Here is a 12648-nt window from a genome sequence, read left to right as displayed (position 1 = left end):
AGACCTTCTCAATAAAGTGAACTGGACTATAACACTGCCAGGAAGAACCTGCGGGTCCCAGTTTTCATAGATGCTCCAAGACATTAAGCCTCCAGAAAGTGAGGAAAGGACATAAGTCAAACCTGGCCCCATAGCTTGTTAGCAATCCCAATTTCATCCTCTCCTCTCATACAATTCGATGTGAAGGCTCTTATGTGTGATATGAGGAAAAATCAGAGCTCTATTAATAGGGAGGATAATGCCACTCTCAAGGAAGGAGGCTTCTCTGATGAAGATGCATTCTAATCACCAAGATGACGTGATACATGCTTGGAGTTTACATGCACTTCTCAATTACAAAGATGCACTTTCACCTTTAGAATTCCCAGCCTCGAGAACCACTGAATAATCCCGTTAAGGATTACGTACCCAAATAAGAACTTTCTGCAGCAGAGGTACATTTAGATCTTCCCCTTAGCATTCTGCCTTCCATCTCTGAAGGCTTCTAAACAAATGAGAGCTCTGAGAGGAATACAAGAAAATCATAGGGAAAAAAAAGTCTATTGCAAAGAAATACCTATGTGGATTTGTATTCAATCACTGTTTCTCAGAGGAGAAGTGAGTTCCTAATGTAGAATTAATTTTGCACAAAGCCTCTGTCTTGTCTCCATATTCATTATCTGATATTTGGCAGTCAGACACAAATTTGTCTCTTTAGAATTCGTTTCCTTTCTCTTAAACATTAATTAATTAATGAATAATTTCTGAAAGGTAGAACATTCTCGTAGTAGCAAATGTGAAAGGTACAAAATGATGTAGAGAGAAAAAAAAGTTTCTCTTTCATTCTAGTCCCCAGTCACCTGTTTCTTTTACAGAAACTAATACTGTTGCCAATTTCAGATAGTGTCCACATACAAACATGTATATGTATGTGTGTACATGTATTTCCTCTCTTTATCTCTGTTTACCCAAATGGTAATAAACTTAGATTCTTCACTTTGCTTCCTTGCTATTATCCACATCTAGTTACCTCTTTTTACCTCTACATGATAACAATTTTTGTGTATGTGATTTATGTATAAATATCCCTGGCATTTTTAAAAGCTGCATAGTATTTCCTTGTGTGACAAAATTTATTTAACTGACCCTCTATTCACAACTATATACATTGTTATTAACCTCTTATATCACACAAATGAACATCATTGTGACACTATCATTTTATAACTGGTGCAAGAATTTATCATTTTATGTTTATATTTATAAAAATATATCATTTTATAACCTGTGCAAGAAAAATAAATTTATAATAAGCTACAATAATTTATAATAGCTATACTTATACAAAAAGTAGAAATAATCTAATGGATAAACAAATTGGACCTTCATACAATGGAATCATATTTAGCAATAAATGGAGTTTAAATGGAGTCTATTTGTCCTAACATCATTTATTGAATAACCCCTTTTTCCATGATATGAAGTGCCACTTATGTTGTAACTATATTCCCTTATATATTTTGCTTTATTGACGAAATTCTATTCTGTTCCACTAATCCAGCTGTTCACTTTTTTTCAGTACCACACTACTTTATTTTAATTTCAGAATAAGCTTAGTATTTGGCAATTCAAATTCTCTTTTATTCCCCTTTCCTCTTTCTCTTTCTTTATCTTTGACTCCTACTTTTCTTTAAAATATCCTTTGCATCCTTGCATGTTTTATTTTCCAAATTAACTTTAAAAAGGTTTTTCATGTACTTAAATATTTTATTGGCATTTTATTTGTACAATATGAAGTTATAGATTAATAATTAATTTTCTATGGATTTTCAACAAGTGATGTACTAGTATGATATGGAGTATTAAGAAATGGTTTTATCACGACACACTTGTGTTTCAGATTCACTCAGATATTTGCAGACTCCCCTCTGGTCTCTTTTTTTTTCTCCAGTGCCCTGGTTGAGAATTGTGTTTATGTGTCCATGGAATGTTCTGGAGAAATGTAGAGAGGAACACATTTCCTCCATGAGTAAGAGCTCTGGAAGGCTTATGGCGTGTCTGGTATTAGAACCACAAGAACCAGTACTAATGAGCCATTTTTTGAAAAGGCTTAGCAGAATTTCTGGGAAACCAGAGTAGACAGGAGAGTGAGGAAGAAGATGGGAGAAAAGGAAAGATGTAAAGGATGGTCCATACCTCGTGTCCTCAGCTTCAAATTTATATTTTTAATGTTATCTGAAAATGAATTTTTGGCATGGATATTGCATTTTAAGGTAATAATTGATAAATAGAAATATTAAAAATATGCCCATAGTTCTTTAATGCTATTTTAATATTTCTCCCCTCCTCCTTTTCTTCTTTATTCCCCTCTTCTTCCTTCTTCATCGTAATGTAAACTTCAAAAAATGAAGGTGCTCAGGTAGTATTTTGAACTTTAATAGATTATATCGATATATGCAGTAGAAAACACTAATGTACTTGAATAAACTTTTTTTTACATATTTGGCAAAAGAAAAATAAAATCAGAGCTTTGAAGAAAACTTTTAGCTTCAGACCCTTTCCGTAAGCCCTGGAAAAATTGTTTTACAAAGTGGGAATAGAGGTGGTGAAAATTAAATAAATATTCATTAGCATCAAGCAACCATACACATTAGTGGATGGTATAAAATCAAAATCAAATGGGAGAAATGGCTGATTTAGTATGTCTGATTTAATGTTTTTGTTAGGAAATTCAATTCAAGCAAGGAAGGACTAATCTATAAAAATGAAAATTTGATATACCACCACACATTTCACCTTACTTTATATGATTTTTTACACATTTAATATGATTTGTCTATTACTTTTTATTATGATCAGATGATGGAAAAAAAAGATGGTTCTGAAATTGCTAAAAGAAAATGCTAATATTTATAGTTAGTGGTAGGGAGGCCTAAATTTTGGAATGAAAATAAAGTCCACAATGTAGTATAGCATTTTACCGGAGAAAAATAACTTTCCTTGTTTTTATGCATCTTCTTGATTCTACATCAAGAACATTTCTAAATTTTCTTGTAGTTCAGGACTGTTCAACAAATTTTTAAAGTATTTTTTTGTTATTAGTTTAGGATTAACAAATCTTGAACTATCTAAACTTCCTTTTATGTGATAAAATGTGTCAGGAAGCAAAATCGTTTTTCTAAAGAAAAACTTCATTGATTTGAGATCAACTGCTGATTCTTTTATTTGCTCTTCTCTTACATAGACAGTTTCCTTACCATGAAGAAATTTGATGATTACCAAGAAAACAATGTCCTATTGAAGAGCAAGGGTAGTAGAAAGTGCTCTTAGGTCATAGCACCAGGATAATATTACATACTTCTCAAAACTCATCACATTTGCCCATTTCCCTCAGACATTTGGAAGCACAGAGCTTCTCTGACAACTGGAACAAACTGTTTAAGAAATCGCCCATCTAACCAGTAACAGTCCATTTCTAACAACTGGAAAAAATTGTTTAGTAGAATTGTTTGTGGACAAAACCTTAGTTTTAATTTGTTTTCTGCCCTAATTTCTTTTTACTCTAATTTCCTTATTTTTATGATGTTGCATATACCCTGTGATGGGCATTTCCTGACTCAGAATTTCTAAACAATATACTAACATCTTATAGGAACCACGAGAAGAGAGAAGAATGGAAAACATTTTTATTATGCAATAAATATATATTGATCAAAAATTTTAACCATAAAGTGAAGAGTGGGAAGAAACTCACTCTCAGGAGGTAACTACTGTTAATAATTTAATAATTTCTAATGTATCTTTCTAGAAATCATCCATGCATTTAAAAATAAATATTCATATACAAATATTTATCTTCAATTTTTATTTTAAGTTCATGGGTACATGTGCAGGATGTGGGTTTCTTATGTAGGTAAGTGTGAGCCGTGGTGGTTTGTGGCACAGATCATCCCATCACCTTTGTATTAAGCCCAGTATTAATTAGCTATTCTTCCTGATACTCTCCCTCCCTGCACACTCAACCCCCAACAGGCCCAGTGTGTGTTGTTCCCCCACATATCCATATGTTCTCACTGTTCCAATCTCACTTATAAGAACATGTATTGTTTGGTTTTCTGTTCCTGCATTAGTTTGCTGAGGATAACAACTTCCAGCTCCATTCATGTCCCTGCAAAGGACATGATCTTGATCCTTTTTTATGGCTGCATAGGTATTCCATGGTGTATATGTACCACATTTTCTTTATCCAGTCTATTTTTGATGGGCATTTTGGTAATTCCATGTTGCACACATGCATGTATCTTTATAACAGAATGATTTATATTCCGTTAGGTATATACCCCGTAATGGATTGCTGGGTCAAATGATATTTCTGCTTCTAGATGTTTGAGAATTCACCACACTGTCTTCCACAATGGTTGAACTAATTTACATTCCCAACAACAGTGTAAAAGCATTCCTTTCCTTCTGCAACCTTACCAGCATTTGTTGATTTCTGGACTTTTTAGTAATTGCCATTCTGGCTGGTGTGAGATAGTATCTCATTGCGGTTTTGATTTGGATTTCACTAACGATCAGTGATGCTGAGCTTTTTTCATGCTTCTTGGCCGGATGAATGTCTTCTTTTGAGAAGTTTCTGTTCATGTCCTTTGCCCACTTTTTAATGAGTTTTTTTTTAATTTAATTTTTTTGTAGACTCTGGATATAAGACCTTTGTCAGATGGATAGATTGCAAAAATTTTCTCCCATTCTGTAGATTGTCTATTTGCTCTGTTGATAGTTTCTTTTGCTGTGCAGAAGCACTTTTAGCTTAATTAGATCCCATTGATCAATTTTTGCTTTTGTTACAATTGCTTTTGGTGTTTTTGTCATGAAATCTCTGCTCATGCCTATGTCTTGAATGGTATTACCTAGATTTACTTCTCAGTTTTTTATAGTTTGGGGTTTACAGTTAAGTCTTTAATCCATATGGAGTTAATTTTTCTTTAAGGTGTAAGGAAGGGGTCTAGTTTCAATTTTCTGCATATGGCCAGCTAGTTCTCCCAACATAATTTGTTAATTAAGGAATCCTTTCTTCATTGCTTGTTTTGGTCAGGTTTGTCAAAGATCAGAGGCTTGTAGGTATGTGGTCTTATTTCTGAGTTCTCTACTTTGTTCCATTTGTGTATGTGTTTGTTTTTGTACCAGTACCATGCTGTTTTGGTTACCGTAGCTCTGTACTATAGTTTTCAGTGAGTTGGTGTGATGCCTCCAGGTTTCTACTTTTTGCTTAGGATTGTTTTGGCTATTTGGGCTCTTTTTTTGTTCCATATGAATTTTTAAATAGTTTTTTTCTAATTCTGTGAAAAATCTCAATGGTACTTTAATGGGAATAACATTGAATCTATAAATTACTTTGGGCAGTATGGCCATTTTCACAACACTGATACTTCCTATCCATGAGCATGGAATGTTTTTCCATTTGTTTGTGTCCTTTCTGATCTGATATTTTCAAAAGTTATTGCAATACTTGAAGAGGTCCTACACTTCATTTGTTAGTTGTATTTCTAGGTATTTTCTTCCTTTTGTGGCAGTTGTGAATGGAAGTTCATTTGTAATTTGGCTCTCTGCTTGCCCGTTTTTGATGCACAGGAATGCTAGGGATTTTTGCACATTGATTTTTGTATTCTGAGACATTGCTGAAGTTGCTTATGAAGAAGCTTTTGGGCTGAGACAATAGGATTTTTAGATACTGGATGATGTCATCTGCAAATAAAGATAATTTGACTTCCCCTCTTTCTATTTGAATACTCTTTATTTCTCAGTGGAAGCTGATTACCCTGGCCAGGACTTCCAATGCTATGTTGAATAGAAGTGGTGAAAGAGGGCATCCTTGTCTTGTGACAGCTTTCAAGGGGAATGCTTCCAGTTTTTGCTCATTCAGCATGATGTTGGTTGTGGGTTTCTCATATATAGCTCTTATTATTTTGAAGTATGTTTCTTCAATACCTAGTTTTATTATGATACAAAGCATTGGTGAATTTTATTGAAGGGCTTTTCTGCATCTATTGAGATAATCATGTACTTTTTGTCTTTAGTTCTATTTCTGTGATGAACCACATTTATTGATTTGTGTATGTTGAACCAACCTTGAATCCCAGGGATGAAGCCAACTTGATCCTGGTGGATAAACTTTTTCATTTGCTACTGGATTTGGTTTGCCAGTATTTTATTGAGGAATTTTTCATTGATGTTCAACAGAGATATTGGCCTGAAATATTCTTTTCTGTTGTTATATCTCATCCAGGTTTTGGTATCAGGACGATGCTGGCCTCAGAAAATGGGTTACGGAGAAGTCCCTCCTTTTCAATTGTTTGGAATAATTTCAGAAGAAATGGTACTGGCTTCTCTTGGTACCTCTGGTAGCATTCATCTGTAAATCCATTTGGTCCTGGGCTTTCCTTTTATTAGTTGGTAGGCTATTTCTTACTGCCTCTTTCCTTTTTTTAGTTGGTAGGCTATTTGGAACTTGTTATGGGTTTATTCAGGGATTCTACTTCCTGGTTCAGTCTTGGAAGGTTGTATGTGTCCAGGAATTTATCAATTTATTTTAGATTTTCTAGTTTATGTGTATAGAGCTGTTTATAGTATTCTCTGATGATTGTTTGTATCTGTGGCATCAATGGTGATAGCCCCCCTATCATTTCTAATTGTCTCCATTTGATTCTTTTCTCTTTTCTTCTTTATTTGTCTAGGTAGTAATTTATCTATTTTATTAATTTTTTAAGAAAAAAGCCTTCTCAATTTGTTGATTTTTTCAAGTTTTTAAATTTACTTTTTATTTTTTTATGTCTCTGTATCCTTCAGTTCTGTTCTGATCTTGGTTATTTCTGGTCTTCTTCTACCTTTGAGGTTTGTTTGCTCTCGTTTCTCTCATTCTTTTAGTTGTGACATTAGGTTGTTAACTTGAGATCTTTCTAGCTTTTTGATGTAGGCATTTAGTGCTATAGATTTCCCTCTTAACACTGCTTTAGCTAAGTCACAGAGATTCTGGAACATTGTCCCTTTGTTCCAATTAGTTTCAAATATCTTCTTGATTTTTGCCTTAATTTTATTATTTACCCAGGAGTCATTCAGGAGCATGTTGATCAATTTTCTTGTAGTTGTGTGGTTTTGAATTAATTTCTTAAGCTTGAGTTTTAACTCGATTTTGCTGTGATCTGAGAGACTGTTTGTTATCATTTGAGTTCTTTGCATTTACTGAGAAATGTTTTACTTCCAAGTTTGTGATCAGTTTTTGAGTGAGTGCTGTATGGCAATGAGAAGAATGTATATTCTGTTGTTTTAGGTTGGAGATTTCTGCAGATGCCTATCAGGTCTACTTGATGCAGAGCTGAGTTCAGGTCCTGAATATGTTTGTTAATTTTCTATCTTGATGATCTAATATTGACAGTGGAGTGTTAAAATTTCTCACTATTACTGTGTGGGAGTCTAAATCTCTTTGTAGGTCTCTAAGAATTTGCTTATGAATCTTGGTGCTCCTGTATTGGGTGCATATATATTTAGGACAGTTATCTCTTGTTAAATTGAACACTTTACCATTATGTAATGCCCTTCTTTGTCTTCTTTTATCTTTCTTGGTTTAAGGTCTGTTTTGTCAGAAACTAGAATTGCAAGCCCTGCATTTTTCTTTTTCCATTTGCTTCATAAGTTGTCCTCCATCCCTTTATTTTGAGGCTAGGTATGTCGTTAAGATCCGTAAGATGGATCTCTTAAAGACAGCATACCAGTGGGCCTTGGCTCTTTATCCAGCTTGCCATTCTGTGTCTTTTAATTGGGGGATTTAGCCCATTTACATTTAAGGTTAATATTGTTATGTGTAAATTTGATTCTGTCATGGTGATGTTAGCTGGTTATTTTGCAGACTTGTTTATGTGGTTGCTTCATAATAACACTAATCTTTGTACATTGGTGTGTTTTAAAAATATTGTATGCTTCACAAACTTTCATGTGTCCTTGCACAGATGCCATGCTAATCTCTGTATCATTCTAATTTTCGTATATGTGCTGACAAAGTGAGCACTACAAATATCTTAATAATAATACGAGATCATATAATACCTACTATACTGTTTTCTTTTTACATTTATAAACATCCTCCAAATTAGTATTTATACCCTTATGTCATTTCTTTTTATTATACTTTAATTTCTGGGGTACATGTGCAGATCTTGAAGGATTGTTACATAGATATACACTTGCCATACTGATTTGCTGTATTCATCCCGCTGTTACCTACATTAGGTGTTTCTCCTAATGTTAACCCTCCCTAACCTCCCAATCCCCTACTATCCCTCCCCTAGCCCCCCATCTCCAAGAGACCCCAGTGTGTGATGTTCCTCTCTCTGTGTCTATGTGTTCTTGTTGTTCAACACTCACTTTTGAGTGAGAACATGCAGGGTTTGGTTTTCTGTTTTTGTGTCAGTTTTCTGAGAACGATGGTTTCCAGATTCATCCATGTCCCTGCAAAGGACATGAACTCATTCTTTTTTATGGCAGCATAGTATTCCATGGTGTATATGTGCCACATTTTCTTTACCCAGTCTATCCTTGATGAGCATTTGGGTTGGTTTCCAGTCTTTGCTATTGTGAACAGTGCTGCAGTGAACATAGATGTGCATGTATCTTTATAATAGAATGATTTATAATCCTTTGGGTATATACCCAGTAATGGGATTGCTGGGTCAAATGGTATTTCTATTTCTAGATCCTTGAGGAATTGCCACACTGTCTTCCACAATGGAAGACAACACTAATTTACACTCCTACCAACAGTGTAAAAATGTTCCTCTTTCTCTGCATCCTCTCCAGCATCTCTTGTCTCCAGGTTTTTTAACAATCACCATTCTAACTGGCATAAGATAGTATCCCAATGTGGTTTTGATTTGCATTTCCCTAATGACCAGTGATGATGAGCATTTTTTCATATGTTTGTTGGCAGCATAAATGTTGTCTTTTAAAAAGTGCCTGTTATATCCTTCACCCACTTTTTGATGCGTTTGTTTGTTTTGTTCTTGTATATCTGTTTTAGTTCTTTGCAGATTCTAGATATTAGCCCTTTGTCAGATGGGAAGCTTGCAAAAAATTTTTCCCATTCTGTTGGTTGCCACTTCACTCTAATGATTGTTTCTTTTGTTGTACAGAAGCTCTTAAGTTTAATTAGATCCTATTTGTCTATTTTGGCTTTTGTTGCCAATATTTTTGGTGTTTTAGTCATAAAGCCCTTGCCTATTCCTGTATTCTTAATGGTACTGCCTAGGTTTTCTTTTAGGGTTTTGATAGTGTTAGGTCTTATGTCTAAATCTTTAATCCATCTGGAGTTAATTTTTGTATAAGGTATAAGGAGGAGGTCCAGTTTCAGCTTTCTGCACATGATTAGCCACTTTTCCCAACATTATTTGTTAAACAGGGAATCCTTTCCCTGTTGCTTGTTTTTGTCAGTTTTGTCAAAGCTCAGATGGTTGTAGATGTGTGGCGTTACTTCTGAGGCCTCTGTTATGTTCTATTGGTCTATGTCTCTGTTTTAGTACCAGTACCATGCTGTTTTGATTACTGTAGCCTTATAGTTTGAAGTCGGGTAGCATGATGCCTCTAGCTTTGTTCTTTTTGCTTAGGATTGCCTTGGCTATGCAGGCTCTTTTTTGGTTCCATACTAAGTTTAAGGTGGCTTTTTCCAGTTCTGTGAAGAAGGTTAATGATAGCTTCATGTGGATAGCATTGAATCTGTAAATTACTTTGGGCAGTATGGCCATTTTCACAATAGTGATTCTTCCTAACCATGAGGATGGAATGCTTTTCCATTTGTTTGTGTTTTCTCTTATTTCCTTGAGCAGTGGTTTGTAGTTTTCCTTGAAGAGGTCCTTCCTTCATGTCCTTTGTTAGTTGTATTCCCGTGTACTTCATTCTCTTTGTAGCATTTGTGAATGGGAGTTCGCTCATGATTTGGATTTCTGTTTGTTGTTGGTGTATGGGAATGCTTGTGATTTTTACACATTGATTGTGTATCCTGAGACTTGCTATAGCTGCTTATCAGTTTCAGGATATTCTAGACTGAGACAATGGGGTCTTCTAAATATACAATCATGTCATCTGCAAATAGAGACAATTTGACTTCCTCTTTTCCTAATTGAATACCCTTTATTCCTTTTTCTTGCCTGATTGCTCTGGCTACAACTTCTAATACTATGTTGAATAGGAATGGTGAGAGAAGGTACCTTATATAGTGCCAGTTTTCAAAGAGAATGCTTACAGGTTTTGCCCATTCAGCATGATATTGGCTGGAGTTTGTCATAAATAGCTTTTTGAGATACATTCCATTGATTCCTAGTTTATTGAGAGTTTTTAGCATAAAGGGATGTTGAATTTTGTTGAAGGCCTTCTCTGTATCTATTGAGATAATCATGTGGCTTTTGTCTTTGGTTCTGTTTATGTGATGGATTACATTTATAGATTTGCATACATCAAAACAGCCTTGCATCCCCAGAACGAAGACCACTTGATCGAGATGGAAAAGCTTTTAGATGTGCTGTTGCATTTGGTTTGCCAGTATTTTATTAAAGATTTTTGCATCGAGATTTTTGCAAGGATTATAAATTATTGCAACCAACGTGGAACACAGTGTGGTGATTCCTCAAGGATCTAGAAATAGAAATACCATTTGACCCAGCAATCACATTACTGGGTATATCACCATTCTAACTGGCATGAGATGTTACCTCAGTGTGATTTTGATTTGCATTTTCTTTTTTTGATTTGCATTTTCTTTTTTAGTTGTGTCTCTGCCAGGTTTTAGTATCAGGATGATGTTGGTCTCATAAAATGAGTTAGGGATTATTCTCTCTTTTGGTATTGTTTGGAATAGTTTCAGAAGGAATGGTACCAGCTCCTCTTCGTATATCTGGTAGAATTTGGCTGTGAACCTATTTGGCACTGGACTTTTTTTGGTTGATAGGCTATTAATTGCTGCCTCAAATTTAGACCCTCATTATTGGTCTATTCAGGGATGCAACTTCTTCCTGGTTTAGTTTTGGGTGGGTATAAGTGTCCTGGAATTTATCTGTTTCTTCTAGATTTACTGGTTTATATGTATAGAGGTGTTTATAGTAATCTCTGATGGTAGTTTGTATTTCTGTGGAATCAGTGCTGATATCCAGAGGTATTCAATTAGGAAAAGCGGATGTCAAATTGTCTCTATTTGCAGATGACATGATTTTATATTTAGAAGATCCCATTGTCTTAGCCCAAAATCTCCTTAAGATGATAAGCAACTAGAGCAAGTCTCAAGATACACAATCAATGGTGAAAATCATAAACATTCCTATACACCAATAACAGACAAACAGAGAGCCAAATCATGAGTGAACTCCCATTCACAATTGCAACAAAGAGAGTAAAATACCTAGGATTACAACTGAAAAGGGATGTGAAGGACCTCTTCAAGGAGAACTACAAACCACTGCTCAAGGAAATAAGAGAAAACACAAACAAATGGAAAAGCATTCCATCCTCATGGTTAGGAAGAATCACTATTGTGAAAATGGCCATACTGCCCAAAGTAATTTACAGATTCAATGCTATCCTCATCAAGCCACCATTGACCTTCTTCACAGAACTGGAAAAAACCACCTTAAACTTCATATGAAACCAAAAAAGAGCCTGCAGAGCGAAGACAATCCTAAGCAAAAAGAACAAAGCTAGAGGCATCATGCTACCTGACTTCAAACTGTACTATAAGGCTACAGTAATCAAAACAGCATGGTACTGGTACCAAAACAGAGATAGACCAATAGAACATAACAGAGGCCTCAGAAGTAACGCCACACATCTACAACCATCTGAGCTTTGACAAACCTGACAAAAACAAGCAATGGGGAAAGGGTTCCCTGTTTAACAAATAATGTTGGGAAAAGTGGCTAATCATGTTCAGAAAGCTGAAATTGGACCTCTTCCTTATACCTTATACAAAAATTAACTCCAGATGGATTAAAGATTTAAACATAAGACTTAACACTATCAAAACCCTAAAAGAAAACCTAGGCAGTACCATTAAGGATACAGAAATGGGCAAGGGCTTTATGACTAAAACACCAAAAGTATTGGCAACAAAAGCCAAAATAGACAAATAGGATCTAATTAAACTTAAGAGTTTCTGCACAGCAAAAGAAACAATCATTAAAGTTGCAACCAGCAGAATGGGAAAAAATTTTTGCAGGCTACTCATCTGACAAAGGGCTAATATCCAGAATCTGCAAAGAACTAAAACAGATATTCAAGAACAAAACAAACAAACCCATCAAAAAGTGGGTGAAGGATATAACAGGCACTTTTCAAAAGACAACATTTATGCTGCCAACAAACATATGAAAAAATGCTCATCATCACTGGTCATTAGGGAAATGCAAATCAAAGCCACATTGAGATACTATCTTATGCCAGTTAGAATGGTGATCATTTAAAAATCTGAAGACAACTGATGCTAGAGAGGATGTGGAGAAATAGGAACACTTTTATACTGTTGGTAGGAGTGTAAAGTAGTGCAACCATCATGGGAGACAGTGTGGCAATTCCTCAAGGATCTAGAAATAGAAATACCATTTGACCCAGCAATCCCATTACTGGGTATATACTCAA

The 12648-nt window shown here is 35.0% G+C and overlaps 1 non-coding gene across 1 annotated transcript; it reads right to left on the bottom strand.

Annotated features, from left to right (window-relative positions):
* Window positions 1–7938: 7938 nt before the first annotated feature.
* Window positions 7939–8041, bottom strand: LOC116554289. Its single transcript, XR_004270154.1, has one exon. It is a non-coding gene; the product is annotated as a U6 spliceosomal RNA (small nuclear RNA).
* Between the last annotated feature and the right edge of the window lie 4607 nt (window positions 8042–12648).

This window comes from Sapajus apella, unplaced genomic scaffold (genome assembly GCF_009761245.1).
Source record: "Sapajus apella isolate SASKATOON/1434 unplaced genomic scaffold, GSC_monkey_1.0 scaffold1, whole genome shotgun sequence".
Lineage (NCBI taxonomy): Eukaryota > Metazoa > Chordata > Mammalia > Primates > Cebidae > Sapajus > Sapajus apella.
Note: the sequence above shows the minus strand (reverse complement) of the source record. Positions and strands in the feature narration are given on the sequence as shown.